The sequence below is a fragment of the Pan troglodytes genome, chromosome X (assembly GCF_028858775.2).
Source record: "Pan troglodytes isolate AG18354 chromosome X, NHGRI_mPanTro3-v2.0_pri, whole genome shotgun sequence".
In the NCBI taxonomy this organism is placed as follows: domain Eukaryota; kingdom Metazoa; phylum Chordata; class Mammalia; order Primates; family Hominidae; genus Pan; species Pan troglodytes.
In genome coordinates this window covers 3,025,532-3,037,980 of record NC_072421.2, presented here as the reverse complement: position 1 = coordinate 3,037,980, position 12,449 = coordinate 3,025,532, and the positions used below count along the sequence as shown (strand labels likewise).

General features: G+C 45.5%; 1 protein-coding gene across 7 annotated transcripts in view; it reads right to left on the bottom strand.

Annotated features, from left to right (window-relative positions):
• Nucleotides 1-12,449, bottom strand: part of LOC751056 (CD99 antigen-like) — a 60,706-nt gene that overhangs the window by 15,537 nt on the left and 32,720 nt on the right. For 3 of the 7 annotated variants that reach the window (XM_063804759.1, XM_063804760.1, XM_063804761.1), the window contains one exon: nt 8,536-11,017. The exons of 2 other annotated variants lie outside the window; for them this stretch is intronic. The gene's annotated coding sequence lies outside the window, so the exon portion shown is untranslated. Of the gene's footprint in view, nt 1-1,134; nt 2,659-8,535; nt 11,018-12,449 lie in introns of those variants that run through there. 2 more of the 7 variants (XR_010154844.1, XM_024353306.3) reach the window with 2 other exon arrangements.

Genomic DNA, 12,449 nt, shown 5'->3' with positions numbered 1-12,449 from the left:
ACTCACCCATCCCTCCAATGATACATCCCCCATTCATTGACACATGTATTCAGTGATCCATCAGTCCCTCTATCCATCTACCCATCAATCTATCTATCCACCTTTCCACCTACACATCCACCCAAACACCTGTCCATCCATGTATGTGTCTATTCATCCATCAAACACTTATCCATCTTTCCATCCATCCACCTGTCTACCCATCCACTCAGCCATTCACTCATCCATCCATCCATCCATCCATCCATCCAAATATCCATCCAAACACCCATCCATCCCTCCATTTTACCCACCAATTCACCATCCATTCATGCATCTATCCATTCGTCCACCTTTCCATCCATTTATCTATCCATCTATTCACCCATCCCTCCCTCCTTCTCACTTTCCCTCAGGTCCTGCATATGGACACCTAGACATGTCTAGACATCCATGTAGCCATGAGCCCACCTGTAACATCACTCATGCACAGCCTTGCCTGCTGTTTTGTAGCCAGATGATCACGACTATGGGTGGCAGAATATCAACAGCAGGGTGGGAAACCTGGGGCCACTGGAATTGGGCACATCTGTGAAAATGTCCCTGGATCTTTCCTTTGTGTCTCATTTCTTAGAGGACTCAGGGATTATAGCACTTGTGTTATTTATCAAGTTTCTCTACTGCTGGCCTCTGCTCAAGGGAGTTAGAAGAAACAGCAGGAGTGAGTCTATGGAAAGCCCTTAACTCAGAGCCCCACACAGATGAAGATGCTGGTCTTGAGACCTCAAATAATAATTATTATGTGAAAATAGATCAAAGCAATATCTCTGCCCTGCAAAATATTGAGAGGGGAAAATCACGTATTACATTTTCTAAAGATACAAACACTATTTTCCATTGGGCAAAACAGTCTAGAAAGCAAGGCGAAGTCTGAAGTCGACTTGAAAGAGCCAGATAAGTTGTAAGATGTATTTGCCTAAACCAGGGCCCCGGGAAACCTTGTTTATCTGTTTACACTGCTCCCCGCTATACCGGACTAGAATAATTCCCATGTACTACTTGCTGGGGGTCCGGGAAGGGAAACTGAAACTGATTCACCCCTAGGATATCAGGGCCATAATCTAGTTGCAAGCATAGACTTTGAGGACAAATGTCTTGATATTTGAATTTCACTTCTGCTGTTTATTAGCAGTGCGTTAGCTGAACACGTCACCCATCTGATCTTCAAGTTTCTGACTTGTAGAATGACAGCGATCATTCTTACTATAAGGTAGAGAGGGCTCCATCAAGCAGCATGGATGTTGTTATAAATTTCATTCCTGCCCCTAAAGAGGGAATTCTTGACAAGACATCCCCAGCCCGACTTGTGGATTGAGCCTGCTGATGTTCAGTCAGTGGTGGGAAATGAGACCTGCTAATGGGACCCTGTACCGCACCGCGGTGCTGAACTGTTGGGAAGATAAAGCGAGAAGTCAGATAAGGTCTGGTAAGCCAGCTGCCTCACCATGAAAAACATCTACAAGGAGCTCTCACATACCTGCAACTAAATTCTGAACCTATGCACGAGTTGAAAAGAAAAACAGGCTGGGCGCGGTGGCTCACACCTGTAATCCCAGCACTTTGGGAGGCTGACGTGGGTGGATCACGAGGTCAGGAGTTCAAGACCAGCCTTGGCCCAGATGCTGAAACCCCATCTCTACTAAAAATACAAAAATTAGCCGGGCATGGTGGTGGGCACCTGTAATCCCAGCTACTCAGGAGGCTGAGGCAGGGAACTGCTTGAACCCGGGAGACGGAGGTTGCAGTGAGCCAAGATTGTGCCACTGCACTCCAGCCTGGGCGACAGAGTGAGAATCCATCTCAAAACAAACAAACAAAAAACATGCTAGTGGAGATAACTGCATGCTCCCTGCACCCATAAAAATAAGCTATACAAGCTCATGTTTGCCCATATCTGCGCAGAAACAACAGACCTTGTTGGATCATTTAAAATGTTGCTAAGATTTCCGCATGATTTCTTCAGCCGTGTAGCATTTTTTTTTCTTGGTTAGCATGTTTTCATTGGTTTTCTTTTTTAGCATTTTGAATTTATCAGCCTACTGCCTTCCGACTTCCAAAGTTTCCAATGAGAAGTCTGATGATAATCTTCTTTAGGATCCCTGGGATGGGATCAGTCACTTCTGTCTTGTGGCTTTCACTGTGCTTCAGGGTGGACTTCTGACTTCATCCTACCTGAAGTTTGCTGCCTTTCTTGGGTGTTTATTTCAAATAGTTGCACTGACAGGTCTAAGAATTTCCCCTGTACCGGTGAGTGAAATGGATGAGCATGCCCACGAGAGCTCTCAGATTTTCCAACCACCCATGTGTGGGTTGTGCTCAATTTCCTCCTCCTACAACCATTTTCCTTCTTAATGAAAATGCCTGGGTCACTTCACAATGTAATCACATGACCGAATCTGGTCACACATCCTATGCTTGGCACCTGTCACATCTACTTTGCCCCCAGCCTTTGGGGTCCCTACTCCTGAGGTCCTGAACGTTCATAGAGAACAGATCTCATTAAGCGCAGGAGAGGGGCAGAAAGAATTTGCAAGATTAAGTGGGCCAAGTCTTGTAACACCAGTTGTAGGTAGAAGCAACAGCGGGCTCCAAAGATATCCATGTCCTGATTCCCAGAACCTGTGCAAGGGAAATGAAGGTTGCAGATGGAATGAAAGTTGCTGATCAGCTGAGCTTGAGATGAGAAGACATTACTGGATTACCCAGGTAGGACCGATGTTATCACATGGGTCTTTATCATTGAAAGAGGGAAGCAAGAGGGTCAGAGTTAGAGAGAGATTGGAAGATGCTACACTGCTGGCTTTGAAGATGGAGGGAGCAGCTACATAATAAGGCGTGTAGGCAGCCTCTAGAAGCTGGAAATGTCAAGCAAACCGTTTCTCTCCTAGAGCCTCCAGAAGGAAGCCAGCCCTGCTGACACCTTGATGGGAGCCCCAGGAAACTAATTTCAGACTTCTTACCTCCAGAACTGTAAGCAAAGAAATGTGCATTGTTTTAAGCTGCAAAGTCTGTGATGCTTTGTCCTAGAAGCAAGAGGAAACTGATCTAACCTCCTTCGGCAGTTGAAGGAAATCAAGTCAACAGCAACTGAAGTCATTAGAGTGAGGTCTCAGATTCCCATGGGGCATTTTTTTCCTTGCTCTTGGTTTTGCTCAAGACCTAGGATCTGATTTTGGCTGGTGCAAAAGCCACCAAAGTTACTGAGATTTGGGGGAATGGGATTCAGGGCCGAGTGGGGACATAAGAAGCCCAGAGCAGAAGCTGAAGAGCCAACAGACGTCGATTTAAAACACAGCACATTCTTAGCATCGGGCGATGTGTCTGCAACTAACTGATCGGATGGTGTGTGTTTTCTGTGTCTCTTTCAATATGTTAAAGGCAAAATCACAATAGTGAGTAAGGGTGACCGCACAGCAAAACTGTTCTTCTAGACTCATCCTGCACCATAGTGGCAGCTGAAGGAACTGTGCACCACGATGCACCCCTGTGGTCAGGAAAGGCTTCTAGGATGCCTGGGAGCTGAACGAGGTGGTAAATGATGGTGTTGGAGCTGGACAGAAGTACAGGGTAGGCATTCCAGGTGACAAGAAGGAAATAAGGAAGCCAAGCAGTGTGGTGGTGAGAAGAAGCACAGGTTCACCCATGTGTGTGGACCGCTGCTTCTTCACACCCAGGAACCCAGCCAGTCCTGGAGATGCACAGATGAGCAAACCATGGCCAGACACTCACTCCCATGTTGCTTAGCGTCTAACGAGGAAAGCAGATATTTAAACAAAATTGCCCACAGGATATAAAAGTTGTGCTGTGGTCAGAGCCGCAGGAAGGAGGTGAGGCTTCTAGATGCTTATAATATGGTCAGCTTGAGTCAGGCAGGGACACAGATATATGAATTTTTTATTTTTTTTTTAAATTTTTTTGAGACAGAGTCTCGCTCTGTCGCCTAGGCTGGAGTGCAGTGGCGCGATCTCCGTTCACTGCAACCTCCACCTCCCAGGTTCAAGCGATTCTCCTGCCTCAGCCTCCTGAGTAGCTGGGACCACAGGCGCATGCCAACACATTCAGCTATTTTTTTTGTATTTTTAGTAGAGATGGGGTTTCACCATGCTAGCCAGGATGGTCTCGATCTCCTGACCTCATGATCCACCCGCCTCGGCGTCCCAAAGTGCTGGGATTACAGAAGTGAGCCACCGCACCCGGCCACAGATGTGAACTTTTAAGGGGAAGTGACCATGGAGCTGACAGTGGAGCTGACAATTGAAGTATGAAGACAGCACAAGGTACAGGCAGAAAGTTTTGTGTAGCAAGTGTGGTACGTGCAAAGGGCCTGTGGTCAATGGAACTGAGGATCCTGTGGGGCTCAGTGAGGAGGGAAAGAGGAGCTCAGGTATGGCGTGGCATGCAGGGGAACACAGTGAGGCCACAGTCAGTCCTCAGGGTCTGGCCTTGCTTGCCATGTTCATTGTGTCTAGCACCCTCTGCTTGCTCCCAGACAGCTTTCTCCTGCCTCCCAGCTCTGCATCTCTCAGATCCTGGCTCTGATCCCACGCTGCTGTTGCTTCCACTCATGTACCCATTGCTAACGGCATCATTTCTTGGAGTAATTCATTGCAAATTTCATTTCCCACTATAAACGCAGTCTGTGCTCATTACAGTCAACAGGGTGGCCCAAAAGAGTTCAGTTAAGGGAAAAAAACAATCAAATTTTCCCTTGAAAAGAAGCCAGTGATATGGCTTGGGTCCACCTTCCTGAGGTTTGAAAACTTCTCTGTTAGTGTTAGTTGCTTTTAGGCCTGGTCCTGCTGCATATACAATGTGTATCTTTCTCTTTTTTTTTTTTTTTTTTTTCTTTTTTGAGATGGAGTCTCGCTCTGTCAGCCAGGCTGGAGTGCAGTGGCGTGATCTCGGCTCACTGCAACTTCCGCCTCCCAAGTTTAAGCGATTCTCGTGCCTCAGCCTCCCAAGTAGCTGGGATTACAAGTGTGTGCCACCACGCCCAGCTAGTTGTTGTTTTAAGACTGAGTCTCACTCCAGCACGGGCTGGAGTGCAGTGGTGTGATCTTGGCTTACTGCAACCTCCACCTTCTGGGTTCAAGCAATTCTCCTGTCTCAGCTTCCCAAGTGACTGGGATTACAGGCACCCGCCACCACACCCAGCTAATTTTTGTATTTTTGGTAGAGACGGGGTTTCACCATGTTGGCCAGGCTGGTCTCAAACTCCTGACCTCAGATGATCCACCCACCTCGGCCTCCCAAAGTGCTGGGATTACAGGCAGGAGCCACTGTGCCCGGCCTATCTTTCTCTTTATATGTAGACGGTGCCCTCTCCTGGTGGGAGGCTCTCAGTGCCTGGCTCCAAATCCATGACCCTAGAGGTGGAGGGGTCCCCAGCTGCCCCACTTACTTCTCCCAAGCTGGTGCCCTTGGGAATCACCAACTTCCTGTGACCACCTGTTCTAGCTACTTGGTTCACTTTGACCCAGCCCCTCAGGGGTGACACCCTCCCTCATCAGGCTCCCCGATCCCATCAGGTGTTCAAACCCTATGTGGCAGGTACAGTCCTGGTCCCCAGAGATGCCCACATCCTAATTCTTAGAACTTGTGAACTTTTAGGACAAAGAGGAATTTGCAGATAGGATTCAGGTAAGGTTCTTAAGATGGGGACATTTTTTGAATGATCTATACAATCACAGTGGGGTCCCAGGGCTTTTATAAGAGAGAGGAAGGGAGACATTTAACCGCAGAAAAAAGGGATGTGAGGATGGAAGCAGAGGTCGGAGTCATGTGCTTTGAAGATGGGGTACCGGCTAATGAGCCAAGGATGGCAGGTGGCTTGTAAAAACTAGAAAAAAGCAAGAAATGAATTCTCTCCTAGAGATTCTGGAGAGACTGCAAGCCTCCCAACACCTTGATTTTCAAATAGTGAAATCCATTTCAGACTCCTGACCTACAGAAATGTAAGAAAATAAACATGTGTTGTTTTCAGTGTTGGCAGCTGACAAGTAATGCACACACTTCCTCAATTCATCCTTCTTCCTCTGCCCACTCAGGAATAAAGCTCCCTCTCTTCAAAATGGCATTTGTCTGCAGTGTATGAGGAGTGTGAATACAGGTGTCATGATGTATATTTTTGTGTTTTTCTTGTTGTTTTTTTAGAGATGGGGTCTCACTATGTTGCCACGCAGGCCTGGAGGGTCTGCCTAAGTAAACCACTAGCATGATTGCATGCCAGAGTTGCATATTGTTGTGAGTCATAAAAAGATATGTGCGGCCAGGCACAGTGGCTCACGTCTGTAATCCCACCACTTTGCGAGGCTGAGGCGGGCGGATCACAAGGTCAGGAGTTCGAGACCAGCCTGAGCAACATGGCAACACCCTGTCTCTGCTAAAAATACAAAAATTAGCCGGGTGCAGTGGTGGACGCCTGTAATCCCAACTACTCAGGAGGCTGAGGCAAGAGAATCGCTTGAACCCAGGAGGTGGAGGTTTCAGTGAGCTGAAATCGTGCCATTGCACTCCAGCCTGGGTGACAGAGTGAGAGTCTGTCTCAAAAAAAGAAAAAAAAAGATGTGCATGTCCTCACCCTCAAAATGTAGAAACAGGATCTTATTTAGAAATAGGTTCCTTGCAGACATACTTAAGTGAAGGATCTTGAGATGAGATCATCCCAGATTTCAGGTGGGCCCTAATCCAATTATTAGTGTCCTTACAAGGAGATAGAGATTTGGAGACACAGAGGAGGCGGCCACGTGGAGATGGAGGCAGGGACTGGAGTGATGTGGCCACAAGCCCAGGAACACCTGGAAACCCCAGGAGCTGGGAGAGGCAGGAAGGGTCCTCCCCTGGAGCCTCCAGGGTAGCGCAGCCCTGCTCACGCCTAGACCTCAGACTTCTGGTCTTTGGAACGGTGACAACGTCAATTTTCTTTGTCTGAAGTCACCCAGTGAGTGGTGACTAGCTGTGGTAACGTGATCAATTCTCACGTCAGAAGGCATCAGAGTGACCCCGTCTGGGTCAAGGTATCCTGAGGTCTGTGTGGCATTTCTTCTAATCATACCCGTGAATGACCAGTGTCTGAAAAGTTTCCCTAGTTTGCCCTCCCTAAGATGACAATTTCTTCCCTTGCAAAATCCTCCAGAGCATCTCTTTAGTGTGGTATCCATGGTGGCATCTCCTCTTTCCAGAATTAAGATGTTTGAGCCCAAAAATGTGATCATTACTATTAGTTGTTTTTTTGTTTGTTTTTCTGAAACAGTCTCACTCTGTTGCCAGGCTGGAGTACAGTGGCGCGAGCTCGGCTCACTGCAACCTCCACCTCCTGGGTTCAAGCGCTTCTTCTGCTTCAACCTCCTGAGTAGCTGGGACTACAGGCGCCCGCCACCACACCCGGCTAATTTTTTCTATTTTTTTTTAGTCGAGACGGGATTTTGCCATGTTGGCCAGGATGGTCTCAATCTCCTGACCCCGTGATCCACCTGCCTCGGCCTCCCAAAGTGCTAGGATTACAGGCGTGAGCTACTGCACCTGGCCAGCGTTAGGCGTTTTTAATAAATAAAACTGGAGAAGCATCATTTTAGCTACAGGATACTAAGAAAAACTTCATTCTTGAGCTGAAGAAAAAAAAAAAAAACCTGGCTGGGCATGGTGGCTCAGGCCTGTAATCCCAGCACTTTTGGAGGCTGAGGCAGGCGGATCACCTGAGGTCAGTGGTTCAAGACCAGCCTGGCCGACGCGGTGAAGCCCCGTCTCTACAAAAATATAATTAGTCAGGCATGATGGCAGGTGCCTGTAATCTCAGCTATTCAGGAGGCTGAGGCAGGAGAATCACTTGAACCCGGGAGGCAGAGGTTACAGTGAGGCGAGATCGTGCCACTGCACTCCAGTCTGAGGGACAGAGCGAGTCTCTATCTCAAAAACAAAAGAAAACAAAACTCCGACCCTGGAACAATTGTGTTGTCAAGTAAATTAGAGGATGCTGGGACAGTGACATTCTTTCCCTCTCTCCTGGACCCTGGCAGTAAAGCACTAGAGGGGTTCACATGCACCTGAATCATGGGAAAGGTGACCCAGGGGCTGCTTTTTCACCCAAGGACATTTCCAGCCTCACAATGGCACTGTGGTTAGAACTTCATCAACAAGAGACATGGGTAACACCAAGGAATGGGCACAATTCAGCAGTCCCGAATACAGCGGCATGAATGGTGCCTTCTAAGAGCATTCAGAGCAGCTAACGAGCACGAGATGACGGCTGGCATTTCTCAATCAACAACTGCAGTACGTTACCCTTCGTCCATCAAGCAATATTTTTCAACATCTCCTGGTGAGAAACTTAGATAAGGCCTGATGAGAACACACATGGCAGCAGAGAATACATTCTTCCATTTGCTTCTTTTAGGCAGGGATGTTTTTTCCTCTTGGAACGGACCCCAGAGTTCTAGCAGAGGCCTTGTTAAGTGGGGTGAGATGGAGAATTGTTGAGAAACACTAATGACCAAGGTATGCATTTTCACATTTATATTTGTTCTCTCCGGAGCTACCAGACACCCAGTGCAACAAAACCAACCCAATTCTATGGAAAGGAAGGGAAATGTATTAGCCACACGCCTGTGGGCTCCAGGAATCTTGGCTCTGTAGCTGCCTGAATTCCAAAGTAAGAGCTGCAGTTAGGACGGGCACAGTGGCTCCCGCATGTAATCGCAGCACTTTGGGAGGCCGAGGGAGGCGGATCACCTGAGGTTGGGAGTTCAAGACCAGCCTGACCAACACGGAGAAACCCCATCTCTACTAAAAATATGAAATTAGCTGGGCATGGTGGTGCATGCCTGTAATCCCAGCTATTCAGGAGGCTGAAGTGGGAGAATCGCTTGAACCCAGGAGGCGGGAGTTGCGGTGAGCCGAGATCACGCCATTGCACTCCAGCCTGGGTGACAAGAGTGAAACTCCATCTCAAAAAAAAAAAAAAAAAACAGAGTTGCAGTCACTCGAATCTTCTGTCCTTAGTCGGTTGCATGTTTCTCCAAGTTCCGTGGTTCCGTAGACATTGACATGTTTGTGACATCCATGTCCCCTTCCACTTTGGTCCTTTGTTTCTGACAGGGGCTGTACGGTTGACTCCAATGACCAATCATCAAATTTCCATTATGCCAAAGTTGTGTGTGCACGTGTGTGTGTGTGTGTGTGTGTGTGTGTGTGTGTATAACTCTATGCAAGTATGTACGTGTGTATGTGGGTATCTGTGTGCATGTGCATATCCCTGTGTATGTGTGTGTGTATATGTGTTTGTGTATGTGTGTAGGTGTAAGTATGCATGTATGTTTGGTATGTATGTACATGTGTATCTGTGCATGTATGTATGTATGTGTGTGCATGTGTGTATATCTCTGTATGTGTTTGTGTATGTGTGTGTATAGGTGTAAGTATGAATGTATGTTTAGTATGTATGAATATGCATATCTGTGTGTACGTGTGTATATCTGCAGGCTTGTGGATATGTGTGCATGCATGTGTTATGTGTGTATATGTGTATGCACATATCTGTGTGTATGTTTGTATGTATACCTGTGCATGTATGTTATGTATGTGTATATCTGTGTATGGTTTCTGTGCATAGGTATATGTGTATATGTGTGTGTGTCTGCATACATGTGCATGTGAATGTGTGTCTGTGTATGTGTGTCCATATTTGTGCATGTATGTGTTTATCTGTGTATGGTTTCTGTGCATAGGTATATGTGTATATGTGTGTGTGTCTGCATACATGTGAATGTGTGTGTATGTGTGTCTATATTTGTGCATGTATGTGTTTATCTGTGTATGGTTTCTGTGCATAGGTATATGTGTATATCTGTGTCTGCATACATGTGCATGTGTGTCTGTGTATGTGTGTCCATATTTGTGCACGTATGTGTATATCTGTGTATGGTTTCTGTGCATAGGTATACGTGTATATCTGTGTGTGTCTGCATACATGTGAATGTGTGTCTGTGTATGTGTGTCTATATTTGTGCATGTATGTGTTTATCTGTGTATACATGTGCATGTATGTATCTGTACGGATGTGTGTAACTGTGTATATGCACGTGTATGTGTGGTATATGTGAATGTGATTGTGTATACACAAGGGTTTGAAACTTAGTGCAACAGAACCTTTGTGAAGAACCACGGGAAAACAATTGTGCTTCCTATTGGTACCAGAGAGAAAGAGGAAGAACATTTTATAAAACTCTCTTTTGTTAGTTTTCATCGTATAATGGTAGGAAGAAGTATGGCATGAAGGACAGTTTTGTACATGCTGCAGTAATTTCTACCCACCCAGGAGAAACCTGGGACCATATAAATCTCAAAGATAACCAAGGAAATATCTGACTCATATTTTAGACACTGACCAAAGAAGAAAACCTTAACAATTTTATAAGCTCTTCAATGCATCTCTAGTGTATATTAATGGTTTTTATGCTTATATGCCTGATAACAAAAACTATCGTAAGAGACTGCAAAAATCTCACCCTTGCAAAAAAAAAATACTTCCACGAGGACACCTGCCCAAAAACTGGCTGTCCAAACTCAGACTGGTGTCACCACGTTATTGATCTTTTTAGCCAAGGATAATCATTTCAAAAGAATTATGGAATCCTCTTCATTATTTCCTTTAAAATCCTTTTTTCCCCTTTACCTCCCTGAATATGAACACAGTTTAATATGGCACATCTATTCTCATGGCACTACTATACTCCCAAATAAACATCTTTTCTATTACAGAGTGTATTAGTCAGTCCTTACACTGCTATAAAGAAATACCTGAGACAGGGTAATTTTATAAAGAAAAAGAGGTTTAAATTAGCTCACGGTTCCACAGGCAGTACAGGAAGCATGGCCGGGGAGTCCTCAGGAAATTCACAATCATGGCGGAAGGCAGAGGGGAAACAGGCACGTCTTACATGGCCACAGCAGGAGCAGGACGGGGTGGGGAAGTTGTTGCACCCTTTAAACAACCAGATCGGATGGTAACTCACTTCCGCCACAACAGCACCATGGGGGACAGTGGTAAACCATTCAATGGAAACCACCCGCATAATGCAGTCACCTCCCACCAGGCGCCACCTCCAAACCGGGGAGTCCAACTCAACCTAAGATGTGGTGGGGAACCAGATCCAAACCATCTCTTTGTTGACACCAATACTTAGGTTGACACCAATACTCTGTATCTGTTTCATCCAAGTTTATTCTTTTTCATACAAGCAACGCAGTAAAGATAAAACTAAATGTGGACCCTGGGAGCAAGGAGTCCAGAGGTCGCCCAAAGAGTTGCAAGTGCATCAGGAAACCTGAATGTGAAAATCGGTGACCGAGAGCCTGATGCCAGCCTCCTCTTGGGTCTTGACTGAAATCTTCCCAGGTTGCTATTGGATTTTGCATGTACGAGCCTCTATCAGAGGATAGACTTAGGCATATGGTTTGCCCAGTGAATTGAACAATCTCCAGAGTTTATGAATTGAAGAGTGGGATGAATACAATACACAGAGCACCGAAGCAAACACATCAGAATCGAGGCAACTCCCCCGGGAGAAAAAATGGAAACCTTGAGCTGAATAGTTCAAAACAGGTTGTCACAAACTGGGCATCTCGGGGACCTTTTACCCCCAAGAACTGGAATCTGCAAAGATCTCTGCCTGTTTACCATGATTTATTTTTCCTGGGAGGTATAAATTCCCAGTGCCCTCCCCTCTATCTTACTGTGGAGGGTATTAGCTCAGTTTTTCAATTTTTAAACAGGTAGCACCAAAAAGCGTCTTCTCAATGCTTCCCACGCTATTCCACGTGGACGTTTGGCTCACAGTTTACTTGCATTTTACCCACTTTTTATCTGTCATCTAATATGTCAATCAATTGCCTATTAATCATCTCTCTCTCAAAATATCTTCTATCATTCGTATATCCATATACCCATTTCTATCATTGATCTATCTCTGTGTATATTTATCTATCCATGTCTTCATCTATCTATCCACCTACCCTGTCTATGTATCTATGTATGTATTGGCTCTATCTATATCATGTATCTAGCCATTGATTCATTTATCTATCCACCCATCCTGTATATATATCCATATATCTATCAGGTCTAATCTATGTATCTATATATCTATCTAATCTGTATCATCTATCGATCAATCATGTACCTAGCCATTTATTCATTTACCTACCAATCATGTATCTAGTCATTTATTCATTTATCTACCAATCCATCAATCATGTATTTAGCCATTTATTCATTTATCTATCCACCCACCCTATATATATCAGGTCTAATCTATGTATCTATGTATCTGTGTAATATCTATCAATCATCTATCATGAATCTATCTATCTGTATCAATGTATTTGTCTGTCTGTCTATCTATCTTTATTAACTT